The following is a 24,180-nucleotide window of genomic DNA, read 5'->3' on the forward strand; positions in this document are numbered from 1 at the left end:
TATTTACTAGTAATATATATTTCACTAACATTTTTTAACTTTCACTAATATCAATTAATACAATAATATATAGTCATTAGTTCATTATTGAATGTTAACCTATCTCTATTGTTTAAAAGTGACCTAATTGACTAACTTACTTACTTACAAATGGCTTTTAAGGAACCCGGAGGTTCATTGCCGCCCTCACATAAGCTCGCCATCGGTCCCTATCCTGTGCAAGATTAATCCAATCTCTATCATCATATCCCACCTCCTTCAAATCCATTTTAATATTATCCTCCCATTTACGTCTCGGCCTCCCAAAGGGTCTTTTTCCCTCCGGTCACTCAGCTGTATATGCATTTCTGGATTCGCCCATACGTGCTACATGCCCTGCCCATCTCAAACGTCTGGATTTAATGTTCCTAATTATGTCAGATGAAGAATACAATGCGTGCAGTTCTGCGTTGTGTAACTTTCTCCATTCTCCCGTAACTTCATCCCTCTTGGCCCCAAATACATTCCTAAGAACCTTATTCTCAAACAACCTTTATCTCTGTTCCTCTCTCAAAGTGAGAGTCCAAGTTTCACAACCATACAGAGCAACCGGTAATATAACTGTTTTATAAATCCTAACTTTCACATTTTTTGACAACAGACTAGATGACAAAAGCTTCTCAACCGAACTTATTGACTAACGTAATTCCTAATTCCATAAGCAATCTATAACCAGAAGAATTTACAGGGGGTTATACCTGAAAACTTGATTTGCATAATACACGTCGCTGTTCGTTAACAGAAAAACCACAATTTAAGTCACACAGAGTTAATATACACTCAATGTTGTTTGCTTGACAGTTGTCAGCCCACTTTGAGGTCTGTGGATATAGAGGGAAAAATTGGATCGGTGTCTGGTAGAGTTTCCGGGTAGCTCAGTTGGTAGAGCGTTGGTATGTTTAACCAAAGGTCCCGGGTTCGATGCCCGGCGCCGGAACAATTTTTCCCTCGAAATTATTCAAATCAACTTTACAGGGAGTTATACCTGAAAGCTTGATTTGCAACCCGAAGGATTATTGTCAAAATGAACAAAATAAAGTAAAATATAGCTTGATAAGCTGTAATAAAAATAGATGACAGAAATAAACTGAATTAGCTGTAGTTGATTTCATGCCAAAAATTATTATAAATTTTAACATTGTTTAAATTACAAATAGCTTAGTGTTTTGTTCACATGAAATACAGCACTTAAAATGTATGGCTGAATTTAGCACAAATATCGTAACATCGAACGGGATGAACCTATTTTTAAAGAAGGGATAATGAGTGACAGAGTAACTTGTTTTCCACGTCATGCGATGTTATCCACATTACTGTTATTTGATCTTAACCTCTCAGCCTTCATTAGCGCGACTCTATCGTTACTACATACCTGCATAGCGAAGTCCGTGGTGATTGAATCTCGCCGATCGAATCGAAATCTTTTGAAGACACGGAAATATGTGAAGGAAGCCGCAGAATGAGAAGATCGTGGCACTCCCACACTAGAGGCATTGGCCGGCCGCCAGCGAGGCTCCTAGGCTCTCAACACTTCCCGGCATTCTTGCATCCCGTTTCCTCAGACGAAGCTGAAATAAAGAAACAGAAACAGAGGTGAATACGCCAATCTCTGTTATGCCCGCACACGCTCGATTGGGTAATACTCTGTTGTGATTTAATTGAACGCATTCATATTGCAATAAATCGTTTGCCACTCACAATATGCCGCGCCGGGCGAATACTGAACGCGCACTACTTAAACTGTCGCACGGGAGGTTATACACGTATACACATGTTTCAAATGCGGACGACATTACGTTGCTTGGGCTGCCAATTAGGATTCTGAAACAGTTGGACTGCCATACGAGCATGGTAGAACCAATTAGACACGTGTAGCATTGTTCAGTGTTATGTTCTCACTTGTACACCCGAAGTTGGAAAAAGAGACTTCTGAGCGCTTAAGGGAACCAGGTAGTGATTAGTAGGGACCGGATTTTTATGTAATATCAAGGTGTGAAATATGTACATATTTATGTGAGAAAAATATGCTGAATATGTACCAAAATATGTAAAATCATAATAGTAATATGCGTTACAAGAGCGGTATGTTGAAGTTTTCATGTTCGAGGAAAAGTTTGAAAAAGCGAAACGAAGTTGAGCTTTTTTAATTTCCGAGAATTGAAAGAAAACATACCGCTCATGTATCGTACATTATTTTGTGCGAAGATCGTTTATTACATATCTGAAAGAGGAATTTCTAATTAGTTGCAATGAAATCTCCATCTTGGTTTCTGTTCAATGACGGCAAATTTGCAAAACAGAAATATCTATCTTCAACATTGTTGCTTTAAAATGTTTCCTGTAGTTACTATACTCCAGCAGGCCGTGATATATGTCTGTCTTTTATTTCCCCCAGTCTATGATGAGTCTGGAATCTTGTTGATTTTTTCACGGCTTCCTTAATGTTACTCGCATCACGAATGCAGTAACTTTAGTGGAGTTGTAGAGTTTACTTAATTTTTGCAAATATTTAAAAACAATAATTAACAGTGCAATTTAGGTGAAATTGCAGTGGTAAGTTTCCAATTTATAATTATTACTATATTGAACGTTCTAAAAATAATATGTCAAAAGCCTAAAGCAGTAAAATCAATATGTCACTTAAGCAGTAAGAAGAGGGAAATTGTTATGTGCGTTAGGTTGGGAATACTGAATGTGGAATTTTAGACTTTCCGCGGATTGCTTTTGTGCGGAAACCAAGCAAATACGAACGATCTCGCACAAAAATATTTAATATCAATATCTGGCAGGTATAGGATAGGTAAGACTCTCTAGTTGTGATTTCATAGAGCACCCGATTTTTTTACCGCACACTTGTCACGTTACTATTTTTCCATCTTTAATGAAAGCTTCGTCCATCGCAATCCATGATTTCATTTTTGTCATTAGGGTTGAAAATACAGGGCCAGTTTAGTTAGTTAAAAGCAGTAGATAAACTCACACTTTATACTGTAAGTACTAAAACTAGAGAACTGAGTGAAATGAATGACACAGCAGAACTGCAAGCACTGTTTCGCTTTACTGGATTAGGAAAAAATAAGGGAAGATGTGGGACACATGCATTTTAGCTGCTCTCTGTAAGAAACAAAGTACCTACTAAACCTTAAACTATAGACATTTACAAACTGTTGTTTGAAAAGTGACATTCCTGTCTCATTCAGAAGGGTGGGATTATTCCAGCCGAGAACCATACTTTCTAATTGCTCGGAAAATCCCTTTTCCGTATAGGTCTACTAACTTTAAAGTAAAGAGGTCAAGTAATAACCTGAAAAGCTATTAATTTAATCTTTCAACAGCTTTCCAGTTGTTCCTTTACTCCAGCTTCTTTTCAAAATTCGGCTACTTTATTACGGCTCATGTCAGACTTGACACGGGTTTTCTCTGGAAGGATTAGGAAGAGGGTGGGTAAGGTTACAAATTGCATGCGAACGGCTTGTTAAGACATGTGCAGAACAATTATAGTTGCAGACAAATCATGTAGTCCTCGTCCTACTCCACCGCATGAAGGCAACGTTACTTTCTGAGTGATTTTTAAAACACAATATACTGTCTTCCTCCGACTAGTTTAGTGCTGGGACCTGAGGTACTCTTGCCATCGGTGCGGGGGGGTTTCAGGTAGATTCTTTTGTTGCTACAGCCAAGTCGAGCCGAGCGGAGTGAGAAGTATTAATCGTCCAAAAATATGCAGACTTCAGTTTGTAGTAGTGTGTGAATATTTCATATACATATTGTTTACCTAGGTCTATATGGTTTTGTTATTAATATATTAAATATATTGTTGCAATTTTTGCTCAAACGTCTCCCTGATGTTAGCTATGTTAATATTATACGAATTTATTACTCATGTTAAATATTTCACTGTTACAAGTCATTTTTAAGGAAACATGCTGCGGAAATTTTTTTGGTTTTATTCTATTGGAATTTTAGAATATGTGTGATTGGTATCGTGAAAAACAGATTCCTATAATGTCATGCGAAAATCATTTGATGGTAATATCTTAAAATACAAATCAAGCAGTTTTACTTCTCAAATGAGTTCAGCAGTACAGTATATTTAAATTGAATACTTTACTAATTTAATTCAATTCTACTAATCACTAAATTTTATAGTATGATTCTTCTTTTCATTTATATTATTGTAGTTGTATTACGATTTTTCTTTTTATTTATTTTATTGTATTTGTATTTCTGGTGGTGTGATGGCCTTAACTTCACCAGAATAAATAACTAAATAAATAAATATATATAAATAAATAATAACATTTTCTACAATAATTGCATCTCTATCTCGCCAAAAATACGTTAGAAAACTAATAGGCATACTGCTCTCGTAAAGTGGACGAATGTTTTCAGTATGATTGTACCTCCTTCCAGACTGCCGCTGTCACTGTTCCCTCCTACTCCAGTACCGCGCTAGACTAGTCGGAACCGCATTCCTCTCAGCACTAAACTCCTCAGAGGATGACAGTAGTTATACGAGAAGGGTAGCCTCTTGTTCACATATATTTACAGTGGACGGTATGGGGTGAGTGCTTCTATTACTACCTGGAACTAAGGACGTTATATTTCGTCCCGAAATATGTCCTTTCTTGGGTAGGTAAAAAAAAAAAACTTTTTAAATCTGTGTATTTCAAATTGTAAACTTCCCCAGCAGAAGTATTTTTTTTTCCTTTCAGAGAAGTAAAAATGAATAAAACCCCTAAATATGTAGATTTATGTAATACCAAGCCATAATATGTAATGTGGGGTAAATATGTAAAAATATGTAATATCAAATTTTAATATGGTAATTACAAGATTCGCAAAGATTTGTTTTTTTATATACGGTTAGGTTGAAAGGAATATAATATGTAATTACATAAAAGTCCGGTCCATAGTGATTAGGGGTCAAAATTCCGATTTTGCCTCTGCTCAGCCCTTGACCATAGCGTTAGGAAGTTTCGGAGAGAAACAGCAGACACAGGTTGGGTTTTATGAAACTTTTAGCAGCGCCATGATCTGCCTGCCGTCGAACTCATGTTCTGTCTGTTGAGGTGTCGTCAGTTTTCTAAATTTGCAACGGTTTCAATATGACTGATACATTCTTGTTAAGTAAATAAAGGGACATATGACGAAACCATGAGAGTATCCACTTACGAATTCAGGTACATGGTAAGAGGCACGTAGGTATTCGAGGAATTCAGGCTAATGTGTGAATAAGTTTGCAGATGACTCCCGTCTTTGACCCAACATAGACTACGAGGACGTACGAAGATTTTAAAGTTCACTTCTTTCAATATTTTTCTAAATTAAAATCACTGCTATGAGAAGACTTAATGAGTTTTGTAAGTTAATATGTATATATGCCACAGTTGTATAAATCATTTTAATTCTCGTACGATCACTGTATAGAGACATGTTAACCTCTAACAGTTGAGGACATTGTTTTACTATGCTGAAGAAAGTAAAACATTTTCTCTCAGAAAGCGTATACAATATTATAACTTCCCCTCAGTATGATGCCAAATAAATATAAGTTCTCGCTGTGATGTCTTATGCCAGTCATGTCAATTGATGCCCGTAGGAGCAAGCGAGTGCTTTAGAGCTCAGGAGAGCCTGAGCGCTTTACAGCGGAAAGGAAAGAGACAGACGAAAGAGGTAGTATATGCCGCTTGGTCGAGCTACATTCAGGGATGGCTAGCACTGATTCAATAGATAAAGGGAACAGAACTTATTAAAACTGTATCCATGTTAATTTTTAGATTTGTCTGAGAAGTATAAGTGCATTAATAAGAATGTAAGTTTTAATTTTAATGCTCATTTTTCACAAGTTTGATTTTTTTATTCAAAAGAAATATTTTCTCAACTTTTTTTTATAGAAAAGTGTAATTTTCAGATATAGGCCTATTTATTTAGTAGCCTTACAGAATGTTTTCGTAAATCGAATATACTGTAAATACGTATTACTGAAGAAAGTCTATTGAAATTTTTGAAAATATTCGCATGGAAATTGCTTGTAAGGAAATGAATTAACAAAGAACTACTGTTACATCATAAGCAAAAGATACCTGCCCATGTGTTGTAAAAATGTCAGCTCTATAGCTTCAGCAGATTTCGAGAAAATAATTTAATATTCTGATGATAGTAAGTTGCTCACCAATATCATCTTAAAAGCATAATGCGATAAGAGTTTTGTTATGTAATATTAGTTACACTTAAAACATATATAGCACCTAGGTAACTTTGCTTTGTACTGTAATATTGTTTTGATTAGTGTATTGATTGCTTTTATAAGGCTAAAGGTACCATCAATATCAATTCCAACTTATATCATACGCAATCTCTCTCTCTCTCTCTCTCTCTCTCTCTCTCTCTCTCTTTGGGGGATATCACTTTCTTTATGAATGATGTGTTTCATCCATTTAGTACAGTATAGTTGTACTACTATGAAATTTATGTGAATATTCCTTCTTAACTGTTTATTATGTTATTAACATTTAAAACACAACAGCAAGATTAAGAAATTGGTATTAGTACTTTTGTTTTACAGACAATATAAATAATATCAAACAGAAAGAAGCCATATAAAAATAAAGACATAAAATTTCACGTTCCGTTTGAAGTTTGTGCACCACTGTTTTCTTAATCCAACAGGCTGCTTATTCATATGCATAACCCTTCCTCTTTCCATACTTAGCGCTTGCTGCCCGCGCACGACGTCAAGTTCAGAAAAATGCTCTTGCTTTGACATCACTGTCTTATGCTATACAGAATGGCTCACTTAATTCTTTCACTTCCGATAGCTTGTGAAATATTTCTGATATACACAAACCGACAGTTACAAGTTAAATTATACCGAAGGGGACATCTGATATACGTAATGTATTTTTTGTACATGAAATAATTTTCAAATATTAGACTCAACTTTCCTTTTTTAAATGGAAACCAGCTGTGTTTTGTATTGCAAATGTTGCGTTAGCTCTGCCTAATAACAACTGACAATGGTGCGACATAAGATAAAATATTAGCTCATCTGATGCCATATAGGGTGAAACAATCGCTTACTGTTGTATCACATAAGATACAACAATCGATAACTTTGGCGCCACATACAATGAAACATTTGCTAATTTTAGTGTCGTATAATACCCACATTCGTACATCGTGATTCCATATAAAATGAACAATCGTTCATTGTAGTGCCACATAAGATAAAACATTCCGCATTGTAGTGCCGTATAACAGCCGTGACGAAAATGTGACTCGCGAGCACATTGTGGTTCGCAATGATAGCTATGCATTTCTCTTGCTTCCTACCTCCCCCAACCTCTCACTCACTGGAGTCAAACTTCATTCCATTTGTATTTGTCTCTGACCTGCGAGTGGCATATCGTCGCAATGTCTCTATCAAAACCATGTACCTCTACAAAAACTAAAGTTTCAAGTAGGATGGGAGGACGCATTTTTTTGCTGCCAATATGATGAGAATATTAAATGTATGATTTGTTCACAATTATTACGAGGAAAACGGCTGTATAACATAAAACGACATTATACTACATGTTAGTGATGAAACATTAACAGGTTAAGTACGAGTATTATTATTATTATTATTATTATTATTATTATTATTACTACTACTACTACTTACTGGCTTTTAAGGAACCCGGAGGTTCATTGCCGCCCTCACATAAGCCCGCCATTCATCCCTATCCTGAGCAAGATTAATCCAGTCTCTATCATCATATCCCACCTCCCTCAAATCCATTTTAATATTATCTTTCCATCTACGTCTCGGCCTCCCCAAAGGTCTTTTTCCCGCCGGCCTCCCAACTAACACTCTATATGCATTTCTGGATTCGCCCATACGTGCTACATGCCCTGCCCATCTCAAACGTCTGGATTTAATGTTCATAATTATGTCAGGTGAAGAATACAATGCGTGCAGCTCTGCGGTGTGTAACTTTCTCCATTCTCCTGCAACTTCATCCCTCTTAGCCCCAAATAGTTTCCTATTATTATTATTATTATTATTATTATTATTATTATTATTATTATTATTATTATTATTGTTATATAAATTTCCAGACTCTAGACAGGGAACTTTTCTTTTTTAAGAATTTTTTTCTCAAGTACCAAGCCCTGGAATCGAACACGGTAATCCAGATCTAGAAGCCAGCATGCTGACACTGACTAGACCATACATATATAGTACATACGGAAGCGTTCACAAGAGTAAATGAATACAGAGCATATCCACAAACTTTATGACAACCGTGCTAAAGACGAGGATTATGCCACTATTGCTAATTTCATATTGTTCTTAAGCATATGTCACATTATTAGCGCTCCACATGACAAGACGATTAGTATAATAATCATTCGTGTGACGTGTAGGCGCCTAGCTCTGGCGGCTGGTCCCAGCAACGCGGTATCGTGGGAGGAACGAGAGGAAGCGCCTCCAACTCAATTCCATTCACAGACCAGCACCCCACGTATTGCGGAAGGTGGTTATTCTGACTCAGATTCTATGCGCATTACGTCATTCAAGGTGTAGAGTTGGTGGCTCAGAAGGAAGCCTTTGGCAAGTAGGACCGCTTTTTATTACACAAGCACACCTTCGACTTCAACATTGTAGGCATTCTGCAGGAGTCTCCCACATTTCTTGTGCGAACCTTATGAATAGAGCCCGGATGTTAGGCAAAATGGCTAGCCCTTTAATGCACCTCATTATAATTCAGTTGTTCAGCCAATGAGAAATCACCATTGTACCATTATAAAACCGCAAGTTATTCTCGGATATGCAATCGAAAGACAATTAGCGAAAAGTCACGGAGGCTGGAAATCCAATACTGTCGCAGAAGGTTATGTTCTGTTACTATAATAATTAGCGTTAATTGTAAATAATATTCAAATAAATTCAATTTGTCACCTTGTTTTTCAATTCTAAATCAATTTCCAGGTTATATCAAGACTAATATTCATGTTATTCTCTAGATTATATCAAGGTCAATGACATTCGTGCCTCGGAAAAAATCAATACTTTCGCGTCTGCGCACAGTTCCGCTCCTCACTTACATAACCATAACATAAATACTTATGAATAATTTCGAGTTAGAAATATGGTCGAGCATAAAAAGTCGTATGAAACTTGCCTATAATAGTAATTAAGACGCGAGTATGAAAATTATGTAACTCGCTTGCGCTCGTTTCATAAACAAACATACTCGCGTCTTAATTACTACCATTATAGGCTCGTTGCATAATGCACTATTAATGCATTGAAAATAAACCGCACATAAATTATATCAAAAAACAAGAGAGAACGGTTGTACAAATTAAAAATATATATTCACCTCACACAAATATTTGCTGAGAATCTTATTCTCGAGCAATACATAATTATGTTTCCAGGAAGTCGTAAACTTTTCTCCCCTACCGATTCCATATTTTGTCACTTAACAAATATGTTTGAACAGTACTGTATAACTTCCGTGCTCAGGTCACTTCGGGGTTTACCAGCGAAAGATAGGGATTGAGGAAAGTATTAAAAGCAAGTCTTCAGGTCGCTTTACTGTTGTCGCTTACATGCACAAGTCACGCGTACTTTGAAGTCTCTAATCCCTTCTCACACCCCTCTTTTTGAGACAATACACAGTCGGTTTTTCCCGATTTCTGAAAGAAAGTAGACAGTCCTTCTGAAATAAGTTGTTTTACGTTTGCTTCAATCACTTCAGTAGAAGTAGAAAGATCTTTTTCCACCATGAAAAACGTTCTCTCTGACAGGCGGCTCACTATGGCAGTTGACAACTTTAAAAAGCATCTTGTTGCGACATGTAAATTAAGTACAGTATTTGCCTATTTTTTGTCTGTTTCCATGAATAATAAATGCCTATTTCACTCCCTATTTTTATTATTTCTAGTGCCTATATGCCTGCGTATTGTAACAAAAATAAATGCCTAAACATCCGGGCTCTACTTATGAATGACGGGAATGCCTTTACAAATTAACAGCTAATTTTTTACTACGAGTAAAAACTTTCAAGGGTTCAAAGTGGTGTAAGAATGCTTAGTTTTTGCGTCTTGTCATAGATTCAGAAGGATACAAGTCTTCGCAGCTACTGTATGTATTAGCTGCATCATCAGTAAATGTAACGAAAGAGGAACCTTACCGAAGGATGTTCTCCACTCCTCGATATAAATTTTCCATTTCTTGCCTTTCCTGATAATAGAGTCGATACGTAAAGTATATACTGCACCAGTGGTTCCCAACCTGTGGCCCGCGGATCTCCAATGATCCGCGAGTGATTTAAAAGGGGTTCTCTAAACGAAGGTGTATTTTCAAGCGGTATTTTAACAAGACTCAACTTTACAACATTCTCTGTTTTTTATCAGCTTGCTGAAATATCTTTTGTTTTTATCTCAGACTTTTGAGATAGAGTTCAACAGGAATGAGTTATTCACTCGGAATTTTGAAATATTACATATGGAGTTCCCCAGGAATAAATTTTAGGCCCAATATTGTTACTTACTTACAAATGGCTTTTAAGGAACCCGGAGGTTCATTGCCGCCCTCACATAAGCCCGCCATCGATCCCTATCCTGTGCAAGATTAATCCAGTCTCTATCATCATATCCAACCTCCCTCAAATCCATTTAATATTATACTCCCATCTACGTCTCGGCCTCCCCTAAGGTCTTTTTCACTCCGGCCTCCCAACTAACACTCTATATGCATTTCTAGATTCGCCCATACGTGCTACATGCCATGCCCATCTCAAACGTCTGGATTTAATGTTCCTAATTATGTCAGGTGAAGAATACAATGCGTGCAGTTCTGCGTTGTGTAACTTTCTCCATTCTCCTGTAACTTCATCCCTCTTAGCCCAGATATTTTTCTAAGAACCTTATTCTCAACGCCCTTAATCTCTGTTCCTCTCTCGAAGTGAGAGTCCTAGTTTCACAACTATACAAATATAGTTGTCCTACAATACTAAATTTTATAAATTCTAACTTTCAGATTTTTTGACAGCAGACTAGATGACAAAAGCTTCTCAACAGAATAATAATAGGCATTTCCCATATTGATTCTGCGTTTAATTTCCTCCCAAGTGTCATTTGTATTTGTTACTGTTGCTCCAAGATATTTGAATTTTACACCTCTTCGAAGGAAAAATATCCAAGTTTTATATTTCTATTTCGTACAATATTCTGGTCACGAGACATAATCATATACTTTGTCTTTTCGGGGTTTACTTCCGAACGTATCGCTTTACTTGCTCCAAGTAAAATTTCTGTGTTTTTCCTAATCGTTTGTGGATTTTCTCCTAACATATTCACTTCATCCGCATAGACAAGAAGGTGATGTAACCCGTTCAATTCCAAACCTAATATTGTTTCTAGTTTATATTAATATTTTAATCTCAACTATAAATAATCTTATTTCCAAATGATGTAAGTGTGATTATTTCTAAGCAACACGACCACTTTATAAACGCTTCCAATACGGCGTTAAATTTAATGAATGAATGGTTTAGTACAAGCGAACTAGCACTGAATGTTGATAAAATAGTGTAATCAAATGTAGTACACAGAATAGTGCTGAGTTGCCCTACAGTAATAGATTAAAAAGAATTGATCCCAAAGAATCTATAAGTAGACCTGCGAAGATTTTCGGTTTGTAGTTGCATAATGATTGAACTGGAAATCACACATAGAACATAAGTTATTACAAGGTGCCTCAAAGAAACTTTTTTTTTTTTAATTTGTTGAGAAAATTTTTGCTTTTGATGTTGCCAACAATTTTTGACTGTCATTTGTTTAACATTACTAAGCTATTTGCAGAAACGTTTGACGCTGGTTTGACCGTCATCTGTTTAACAGTACTACGCCAGAAACATGGATCGATGGAATGGATCTCAACGACCAATAGCAATAGAAATTTCATCGTGTGGTTTGCGATCTATTCAGTGGAGATAATCGGCTCATACTTTTTCTAAGATGACCAGGAACGAACAACCACGGTAACATCTGTCAGGTATGCCAACATGGTAAACACATTCTTTGTACGGGAACTTGCTAGATACCCTACACAGAGGTCATATTGGTTCCAGCAAGACGGGGCTACGTAGCATTCAGCGAGAATTTCTGTGCAAGTAATGCGCCAAATTTTCCACAACCACATCATCTCCAGGCATTGTGACACTGATTGTCCCCACAGGTCCCCTGACTTAACTGCGTGTGATTATTTCCTGTGGGGGCACTTCAAAAGCAAAATGTGTGCAAGTCGGCCACACACCATTGAAGAGCCGAAGAATAACATCAGTGTTGAAATCGAATCCATCCCTATTGCGATGTTGGAACGTGTTTATGATCGATCTCCATCACAGACTCTCTTGAGTGTGTACATCGCCAAGGTATAATTTTCAAAACTTGACTGTGATCGACGTGGTTACGAAAATCGAATATGTAATGTTACAATTCTTGTATTTTTATTTTCTGCCTCATTATGCTTTTGCTGTATTTATAAAAAGTCCGTTTATTTGAGACTTTTTCCTACAGTCTAGCATATACATTCACGAAGCTTGAGTTTATGAGGCTACTAGAAACAATAGAATGTGCAGGTACTATTTCGCATTGTCTGTAATGAGACGATAGTAGCGATCCTAGTGGTTAGCAAGTATCCAGGGATACATATTTACTACGTACTGAGCTTCGTGACTGTATATACTAGACTGTGCTTTTACTTCTACATTGAGCTCTGCTTGTTATGCATCAAGATCGTTATCTTCTATTGGTGATATAAACACACTTAAAATGATATTCTTTACATATTTTAATCCTATAATGAAACATGGGTTTAGGCCTATTGTGAGTACATTCTTTCCCTGATGATGTTTTATTTTAAAACTAAAATATGCGTACATTTAGCACTAATTAAAACATTGATAATTTTAACCCCTTCAGACCTGAATATATATTTAAAACATTTGAAAAAAACTGGTCACATAATCATTCTGGGGATCTAAAATTCCCAAATCAATTCTTCACAGAAAATCAAAATTTGGGGACAATTTTGACCCCTGAGGCCCAAAATTTTAAATTTTATTTTTAATTCAGGTATAGAAATGTTTCAAAAATAATATTCTCCATTTCTATCACATTGAATTTTTCAAAATATTTAAAAGTAACGAAGACATTCCAAAAAATAAAAAAAGAAACAATGTACAGTATAATGTACAGTAGTGGCAAAAAAAAAACGGGACCGACCCTTGTAGCTGATTTCAGAGCCTTGTTCACTCCAGAGCACGATATACTGGTAACTAAGACTTTCGTGGTTCGAATCCTGCCTCGGAAGGAAACTTTTTTTTTGTTCCTTATTCAAATTTATTCCCAATACTTTTCGATTGCAGCGATATTTTACTACTTAATTAACTTATTATTTCCAGAACATGAATTTTACCAGAAATCGAAAAGTATTGGGAATAAAAAAAAAACTTCCTTCCAAGGCAGAATTCGAACCACGAAAGTCTTAGTTACCAGTCTATCGTGCTCTGAAATGAACAAGGCTCTGAAATCAGCTACAAGAGTCGGTCCGTTTTTTTTTTTTTTTGCCACTACTGTACATCAACATCAGGCCTGAAGGGGTTAATACAACACGCAAGACAGATCTTTATCTACCTTCTGTTAGTCTCAGCTGTAATGAAAATGGAGTTCGCTAGTCATGTATTACGGACTTCAATGCACTGTCTATTCGTCTTAAAGCTCTGAAGGGCAAAGAAAACAAGTTTCCGAACAGAACTCACAAAATTTCTACTCATACTTTCTACTCAAGTGATGAATGGATTATGCTTGTAAATTGAATTAATCTGCTTGCTATGAGTTCCATATTTTTGTACAATTTTGACTTGTTTCCACATCTTAAAGCTGCAATGCTGATGAATACATAAATCAGTGGTCGTCAGCACTCGCTGAAATGGGTAAAGGGTAAGCGGAGCCGTCCTGTGTGCCCCGTCGTGCAGCAGGAAGAGAGTGGACCATGTGCATTGTGTTCTCCGCGGGTAAGGGACGCTAGCCCCAGGGTACTCTGTGCTGACGACCGCTGACATAAATGAAATAGACATTCAGAATTTGGGTCTGTGGCTTGTTCTTAGGCTCAAAAATGGAAACTGATCTGATAATTTTTCTGGTATTTCTACTGTTACTACCATCCAGGCTCTCACGAGCTTCGGTTTCCACTCGACCGGTGAGTAGCGCCTCATAACATTCCTCATTTACAGGACAATGTATTGCACTGCGTCTTCTCAAGAACTCGCAAAACATTTTCTTAATAGCGATGATTGTACTTCATCTTGCTAAAAAGTGAACCTTCTTGGATTTGTATTGAATGTAATATGAACAAGTAACATGTATTGTATATGCCCGTAGCTTGAAATATACTCTTCAGACTTACAACTTGGTATATTTTCTTTAAAATATAGCGATATTTCCTGTGAAGTTGAAGATGTTTTCAGGTTTCTGTTTTATTGTGTGTAATAATTTTTATTGCCCATTATTTTTTTTCATGTGAATAAGTTGTAAACAGTTACTTTTTAATTGCCAAGTACCGGCATTCATAATACCGGAAAAATTACTCGGAATCTGGTGTCTCTGTTTTTATAAATCCTACTTCAATTAATTTTTAATCAAATTGTTACTTCTTATGCAATTAGTACGTAGGGAAGTTATATGACAGAAGTTAACTCGCAACATTACTGTTACGATACGTCAACGTCGGCGAAGGCTATTATTATTATTATTATTATTATTATTATTATTATTATTATTATTATTATTATTATTGCCGAGACGTAGATGGGAAGATAATATTAAAATGGATTTGAGGGAGGTAGGATATGATGTTAGAGACTGGATTAATCTTGCTCAGGATAGGGACAGATGGGGGGCTTATGTGAGGACGGCAATGAACCTGCGGGTTCATTAGATGCCATTTGTATATATTACTTACTTACTTACTTACAAATGGCTTTTAAGGAACCCGAAGGTTCATTGCCGCCCTCACATAAGCCCGCCATCGGTCCCTATCCTGTGCAAGATTAAGCCAGTCTCTATCATCATATCCCACCTCCCTCAAATCCACTTTAATATTATCCTCCCATCTACGTCTCGGCCTCCCTAAAGGTCTTTTTCCCTCCGGTCTCCCAACTAACACTCTATATGCATTTCTGGATTCGCCCATACGTGCTACATGCCCTGCCCATCTCAAACGTCTGGATTTCAAGTTCCTAATTATGTCAGGTGAAGAATACAATGTGTGCAGTTCTGTGTTGTGTAACTTTCTCCATTCTCCTGTAACTTCATCCCGCTTAGCCCCAAATATTTTCCTAAGCACCTTATTCTCAACCACCCTTAACCTATGTTCCTCTCTCAGAGTGAGAGTCCAAGTTTCACAGCCATATAGAAGAACCGGTAATATAACTGTTTTATAAATTCTAACTTTCAGATTTTTGCATATATTATTATTATTATTATTATTATTATTATTGTTATTATTATTATTATTAAGCCTTGAAAGCTTGTTTTATATTAAGTTTCAATTAAACATATTTCATGGAAAGTACTGGGTCTAAAAGGAAATTTCAACGCTGGTTGATAGATTTGAATCTTGCCTAGACCATGACTACTCCGTTTTTGTTAGTTATGGAAGGCAAGTTCATTATCTTATAGACGGCCGGTTTTCTGTGTCACCACGACATTGGAGTGTTACTCTTCTTATCTGGAGTTTGGATTATACCGCCGGGACTGTATCCGCTAGTTCGTGGCGCAGTAGGCTATACAGCATCAGGAATAGCGATTGCCGAATGGAAGAGGGATTCTGTGGGATGCAGCGGTAGTAGCTGTCTATGCTGCTTCGAGTACTCGTGCGCGGCTGGCTAATTGCCTAGCCATTTAACCCTCTATTTGACAGTTCTTTCTGTTTTCCTTCCCTGCAAAATTCACTTAAGTCCCTTATGTGAGACAAGTGGCATTTAGGCTAGGAGCTCACATTAAAGGTTAAGATAAGTTCCAAGAGCCTTTGCGATTATCATTGTGTACGTTTTAATTGACTATTTCGTTTATATGACGTCATTCAATTTTCGGTCACTGAAGTGTAATGAAATTTTGAATTCCAACCAATCACAGTCATATATCGCGATAATTTTTGCAGCTCGATTTATCACTATCAATTTATCGCATGGTCGCTCTTTTGTTTGGTCAGTGTCACCAACTGTTTCCCCGTAAATCGATGAGTATGAATCCATTGCACTAAACGAAGTGCGAAATCCTACTTCCATATATACATTTTTATCTTCTAATTCCATGTCCATCGTAATTGAATAAAATGACTGTGAAGGGGAACTAGAAAAATGTGGCGAGAAAATAAATGAAGACGTAAGAGGTCAATCGCGTAAGACATTAAATTTAGAAGAAGAAGAAGAAGAAGAAGAAGAAGAAGAAGAAGAAGAAATTACTGTATGAAATGTACACGCAAAAATATATGCAATTTCAATTGTGTACTGATTATTTATTTCCTATTTCATCCGTGCTCGGATTTTAAAGGTTAAATTTTCAAATTATTTGTCAGAATATACGATATTTCGCACAAAAGCGATTCTGCAAGGTAAATGTTTACTAAAACATTTAATGATTACTTGTGAAATTATTTTTAGTTTGCGTGTTTAAATAATGAACTCGTGTCTTAATTGACTTACTTAAACGTCTGAGTGCTTCCTTCCTGTTCTCCTGCACTTGGCTCATTATCTGCATCGGTGTAAACGACCTCGAAAATAAGGTAACCCGAGCGTGGTGATGCCCTCTTCGTCTCTTTCCTCCTTCCGTCTGCACGGATGTACGGATAAAAGTTCTGATGGCTGACGCATAACCACATCCTGTCTTCTGATACTTCAGGAATCGGTAAAACTGCGAGCTAAAAGATTTAAACGCCATAATTTATTTCGAGTGAATACATAATAGACTACGGTATATTAATATGTTATATGAAATATACACTGTAACACAGTTTATTATAGATCTACATAGGAATTTAACATGGAAAATCAATTATTTATAAAATAATACTTTATTTCATGTATGTGTACAGTAAAATATAATAATACTAGTGGCTTGTGCAGCAATTGCTGCAGACTAAGTTCATTAGAACTTTAAATACAGATTTTTCAGATTTATTTTCCAGACAGAATATCAGATATTTTGAAAGTTACTTGCTTCTATAATAATTAAACATGCTCCGCGAAATATGTTACATTGAAAGTAACATAATAGCTCAATGAAGTTTAACCTTGCCAAATGTATCTTTTTTTAAAAAACTTCCCTCAGAATGGATTTTATGCCAAATGCTTTTCTTGGACATATCCTCCTTCATTTCTTTGAGTTTCAATACGGAAGCGCAAATAGGCTATCAATATCAAGACGATCAGCGGTTTTTTCATGTGGGATTAAAGTAGTAGCTATTTCAGGTCATTGCAGATTGTTGGCAAGAATATGACATTTTGGAGTGTATTGGATAACTACGTATTCCATTTTTAATAATAATAGTTATGTCTTACTTAAGATTTGTAGCTTTTAGTAACATATGTATGTATAGCCGTTATTCAGAAAATTATAGAAATGAAGATCTAATGTAAGTTATTCTCTACATTTATTTACATAAATAACCCCAAAAGGTTTCATTTTCATATCATCAATAATAGTATCAATGTGTATCAGTGACAAAATATACCATATTACACCTGTAATATTTCATTTTTAATGGAAATAATTTCAACAAACCTTCTTGAGTTTTGTAGTTTTTAATAACCTATATACACTACATAACTGTACTAATAAAATTACACAACAAAGAATCAGATCTGTAAATTTTATTCGTGGTAATAATTGTAACCTTCGTAATAAGCTTTGAAGTTTTTAGTAACCAATGTAGAGACAAATGAAGAACGACCTATTGACATTATGTCAGAGAATCTGTTGGCAATTTTGGAGTCATGGCCTCCATGATATTGCTTATTTCATTATCTGCCTTATACTGAAAAGCTATTAGTTCTCAAAACTGATGAAAGATGGATTTTGGAAAATAGGAAAATTATGTAGGAAAATTGACATTTCTGTGAAAACTACTATTTTTCTGAAAATATTTGGGTTCCAAGCTTCAAAATGAGGGGTCATTCATTAAAATCCGTTCAGCCGTTTTCCCGTAATTTCCATTACCAGTTCAAATTATATATATAGATAATAATGAATTAATGAATGCTAGCCATGATGTCCCATGTTGGGCACAGGCCTCCTGTGATGGGGTTAGAACCCCCTCGACAGGGATGGCTCAAGTGTACTCGCTTGGCGAGCTAATCCAGGAGAGCTTGTCGTGTATACTACTTTGTGACATGGTTAATAACCCTGTTATACTTTAACTAGTCTCAGCACTCTGTTCTTTGTTCATTTTTTTTTTGCACTGTCCACATAATATTAACACCAGCACTTTGACAAACACTGATTGCTATTTATGCTATTTAACTGACACTTTCTCAACACTGACTTTACTATTTACAAAATTTATCTCACACTTTCATTAATACTGACTTTACTATTTACAATATCTTAACACTGATTACGTTATCTATTTAAAATGACCTTCCCTAGTTATTTTCACAAAACCCTGTTCTTTGCTGTCCTCGACGATTGTTTCCCCGCCTCTTTGGCAAACATGTCAGACCATCTGAGCCGTGGTCTTCCCTGTCCTCTCTTTCCGACGTAGGGGTCCCACATCGTGACTACATGGGTCCATCTTGTCTGGTGTAGTCTCGCCACAATATAATAATAAGGGACTAAAAATATATCGAAATATACTAACATCTAATTTTATTTTGTTAATAAGTTCAGGGGAATTAATTAAATTATATTCTAAAAAATGACTTCATTTTGCTTCATTTAACATTTCATATTTGTTTCTTCTACAGTCAATCGATTTTTATTTCTGTTGTATTTGATATTAAGTTTCACACCATTATATAGGACTGTGGTGAAATAACGCAGTGTTACTTAAAATCAGTAATTCATTAATTCTTAGTATTCTGTCCAAGGGCAGGTCTTTCACTGCAAACTCAACTTTCTCCAACCTTTCATATTAGTAAGGTCGTCTATCATCTGATATCTTCTTCTGCCCCGAACTCTTCTTCCGTTCACCATTCCTTCCAGTGCATCCTTCAGTAGGCAGTTTATTCTCGGCCAGTGAGCCAACCAATTCCTTTCTCACTTCGTGATCAGTTTCAGCATTACTCTTTCTTCACCTACTCTTTCCAACTCAGCTTCATTTCTTATTCTGTCTGTCCATTTAAAAGGTAACATTCCAAAAAATGGAGAACTTAAACTGAAATAGCCATTTTGTATATATTTGCTTAAGCTACCCAATGAGTGTAGAAAGGGGAATATTCTAGTTTCGTATCATTACTAAAACCAGCATTGAAGCTTTAGTTGAGTGGAAGAAGAATGACATTCCAGGAATGTTATACCTTTTCTACTCAATATTGCATTGGTACAAATTCGAGGTCACAGTTTTCTGCCATGTGACAGAACATTTTCAGTCATTAAACGACAAGTTCGAAGATTAGATCGGATTTACTCTCCAAATCAGTGCGATGACTTCATTCGAAATGCCAGGAAACTCAACCCCTCCCCCCATATCAAGAAATGAGGCTTCAAAACAATCAGATACTCAACTTCAAACACTGGTGGTCACAGTATTTCAAGAAAACATGTAAAGATATTGAGAATAAAAACCTGACATTCAACATCAGTAAGTACAGGCAGCCATATTCACTCAGAAGATGAAAGGCTGTGTCACGGCTTCAGAGTACATTGATGGTTTGCACCATGGAACATTCAGGTTGAAGGAACAAGATCATCTGGAGATGCACATTACTGTAGCATATAATAGGGAAACTTGGAATCAACAACAAAAAGTTAGAGGATATCTTAAAAGTCGTTAACTACATACCTGAAGAGTACAAGTAATTCTATGTAGACATCGTTAAGTATCCACCTTCAAATACAGCAGACAGTGATAAGGATGAATAAAGACTCATATTATGGTCATCATCGTATAGAGTAAAACCATTTTAAAGTGTTCTTTGTAGTATTAAACATTTCATGTCACAAAAAATATTATAGTTAATAATTTTAACTGTTGTCAAAACATTGAGTGGAAAAAGGATAATATTCCAACACATTTAATTATTAATCATTATTAAACAAATAAGTATTTGACTTTGAAATTGTATGAATGAACACTTAATAACTAGATCTACAATTGCCTAATAGTAACTTTTCCAATAGAACCCTAAACTTTTTCTGTAAACCAGCGGCGGATTTTTCAGGGGAGGCAAGGCGGGCCGTGCCTCCCCTATTATTTTACCAGAACAAAATATAACAATATTAATTCCAACTGAATTAAGATCACAGACAAGTTATGGGAAAAGACGAATATTTTTCTTTTATATTAATTTTACTATCCACTATGACATCAAGTCGACCACATCCAGTTGTTGATGCCACTCACTATACTGTAGATAGTACAAATAATTCGTACCGAAAAATAACAGATAGCGCTGTAACCTGTATAGTCGACATCTAGCAGCTGCAGTGTCTATGCGAGAGTGGGAGAGAAGAGACAGCTACATCACTCTGCTCCCCGGTAACCATGACAACAGCAGTTCAACCAATAAGATAGCTGGTTAGCGGAATGTTTAAACTTAATTATAACGCGCGAGGGGAGCCGAATTTGAAGACGTCCTACCCATCGCTTACAACTGTACTGCTGTACCGCTAAAGATACCTAATTCATATCAGGAGTACTACTTGAATGAGTGGTTTGCGGGTGTAATAATTCAATAAAGATACAGTGTTGTAAACGTAATAGACTATTAATATGTATTAATATTGGTAAATAGTTCCATAAAACATTTCATCATCACCACGTGAATCAGCAGGCTGTTTTTAGATTAATAGCTTAATGGTCTTACTAATAAAAACTCTATATACAGACGTTTAACTGTCTTACACTTATACCATGAGTAGCCCGTTTATACGTCGTGTGTAAATTCCTTACTAATAATCACTACTTACGTCGTGTATAACAGTATAACTGTTACACAGCTACGTCATAGTTTCGTCATTACTTCGTTACGAAAGGTAATAGAATATCTGAGGTTCTCTATTGGTCCTGTAGAGCGCTCTAGTGTGGCGTGTTCAGTATCGATAGTACAACTGGCTCTAATCGATTACCATACTATATTTTGGTCAAAGAGTGCAAGCTACAGCAATATTATTCTAATTATTTTGTGCTCTTTGCTTTGTTCTTCTGTGGTTACAAGGCAAAAATCATCATAAAATGACAGTCGATGCGAACAGCTGTTAGAGAGGCGGCCATTTTTTCTCTATATACAACGCTTAAACAAGGAGTTTCGTGTATATAACTACTGCAAAGCAATTCCCATTGTATAGTTACAGCCTGTTTATACATCCATAGCTTATGCGTGGTTTATTAGTAACGTTTTCTGTCTCAACTCTGCATAAGTCTAGTATAAAAACTGTACACGGTTTATTAGTAAGACTGATAATATATAGCTAGATATAATAACAGATATTTGAATGTATCTCTAATAGTATTGTAATATACTGTATTAACAGTATGTTGTTTATTTTCATTTATTTTCCCCGTAAAATCATGTAAATTCCCAAACATAAGATTTAAAATCCTAAAAAATTCCTAAAACATAGATTGGAAACCCTAATTTTAGTTTCTTAAAACCTATAAATTCTGCTCTTTATAATGAGGTACGTTACAGGCCTTATATTTTAATACATGTAATGCAAACTCTCATCAGTCACGTCTTGGCCTCCACAACTTTCAAACCCACTATCCCCCACTGCTGTAAACTTATTTTTTTGTTTTCCCACACACTAGAGAAGTTGGAATGTTATCCTTTTTCTACATACCCGTTTAATTACAGAATATCTATGGGAAGAATGCAAGCTTAGCCGAAGTGAATTGTGTAGTGGTGGTGACCACATAAGGGCCAAAACGTAATAATAGTTAAGGAAACAGTTTTGTGATGGAGATCATAAAGTATGTAGGGCGGTAATGCCATCAAGACATTCCGAGTGTGTGAAAGTAAGGGTCAGGTATACGAACACGGGAGGAACGATTGCTCATTGCGTGCCAGAATGAATCACACAAGCTGGGGCACCACTCCTCTGTCTGACGTCATCTGGTGACCGTTCTTTTGTTTATAAATATTACAATATAAATTCAGTCAGTCACTAAGAAACTAGATGAAGTAAATTTTCACAAACAATTTGAGAATAATTCACGATATCTTGAGAAGTAAGATTAAAAAGGAGTTAACTGCTATCAGCGTCAGTTAAACTGAAGCATTAGTTGCATTAGTCACAAATGAGTTTAATAGCAACATCCCTTACATATAAGTTTATTTATATCCCATTGACAGCTTTATTATTTTCGTTTCTCTTTTTCTTGTTTATTTTCTTCCAGTGCCTGTTTCGTTTTCAAACGTGTCTCCGCATGTTTTAGTTCAATATGCCGGTTCTCTACATTACTACAATGATAATTTGAAAGTAGTCTGGAAAATTTCATATATCTTAGGTCTGAAGTCCGGTTACTTTGCTTGATATACAGTCGAACTTGTCTAATTCGAACGTTTAAAATTCGAAATCGTGAAAATTCGAACCTTTCCCGCAATCTCTTGATAATGCTATACAAAGCAATGTTAAAAAAATCGTATATATAGGCTACTATAATTATTAGACTTTTCTTTTTCATAATTGAAAATGAATTATTATTATTATTACTATTATTATTACTATTATTATTATTATTATTATTATTATTATTATTATTATTATTATTATTACCTGGCATTAGTGATATCTGATATTAGTTGGCAACACTGAAGAGACGGCCAAATCAGCTTTTTAGGAACTACTCTTACGTGATCCTAACTCTATATATGTCACAGACTTTACTCTGGTTAAATGAGGTGTCAGCTAACCTTGTGTAAGTAACCGGCGATTATGAATGGTGCACAGAAGTTACGTTTCACTTTTTAAGCCTAGTTTCGTAACTCATGGTTACTGCGTTCTTAACCGAAATTGTTGCACATCGCCATTGATGGTGTAATTGTTATCGGTAATATAAATAATTTTATTTTGATCAACGCCTGTATTCGTTTATTGTGAATGTAACATGTACCAACACATCGTTAAGACCAAATTAATCGCTCCTAAATGTTCTAGTTAATTATTAATAAAATTGACAGAATTTACATTGTTCTAATGAAACCTAATACACTGATACAGGATCATTTAAAATAGTAACTGCGGTTTGAATTGCATAGTACCAGAAATGCAGGTAGTGTAAGATGAAAATCCAATTGATTTAAGTAACACCGAGAGTGAAAGTAGGCAGTAGGGCGCGACTGATTTTCAGAGGGTGTAATGTTCTATTGTAATAGTATATTACGATATAAAGTTGCGAAGTGCTTTTTACAAAATCGAGGAAGAGTTTGGAAACGAGCAGAGCGGATTTTTCAATTTCCTACATTTTATAATGCACTTCATAAACGTGTATTATAAAGTCATTTTGCACGATAATATATTTTGAAAATAATATTTTAAAAAATCGTAATATACAGTACGTATGTTACACCATGAACAGCTGACTGATGTTAGCAGTTTGGCTAACGTTCAAACTTCATTAACTTCAATGTGAAGGAGTAAAAATGATTCAGGTACTTGTATTTAGTGTTCAATTGCAATAATTTTTATTTCTTTTTGTTGAGTGAAGTTTGAATTGTTTAAATAAAGTTCAGTACATTTCAAATACAGTGAGTTGTTTCGTATAATGTATATACTACCTTTTGCGTGTGAATTTTACATCCATTGTAGCATACATAGAAGGCAGTGATTTTCATTACATCACTAGATCAGTTATTTGTAATATTTTAACATACGTGTCTAGGTTGGCAACTCTGAATTCAGTAAAATGAACTTTCA

General features: G+C 35.7%; 1 long non-coding RNA gene across 1 annotated transcript in view; it reads right to left on the bottom strand.

Annotated features, from left to right (window-relative positions):
• The window catches only part of LOC138702198 (uncharacterized), a 100,163-nt gene that overhangs the window by 57,634 nt on the left and 18,349 nt on the right, over positions 1-24,180 (bottom strand). The window contains exon 2 of the long non-coding RNA XR_011332798.1: positions 1,412-1,607. This is a non-coding gene — a long non-coding RNA (uncharacterized lncRNA). The remainder of the gene's footprint in view (positions 1-1,411; positions 1,608-24,180) is intronic.

The sequence above is a fragment of the Periplaneta americana genome, chromosome 6 (assembly GCF_040183065.1).
Source record: "Periplaneta americana isolate PAMFEO1 chromosome 6, P.americana_PAMFEO1_priV1, whole genome shotgun sequence".
Lineage (NCBI taxonomy): Eukaryota > Metazoa > Arthropoda > Insecta > Blattodea > Blattidae > Periplaneta > Periplaneta americana.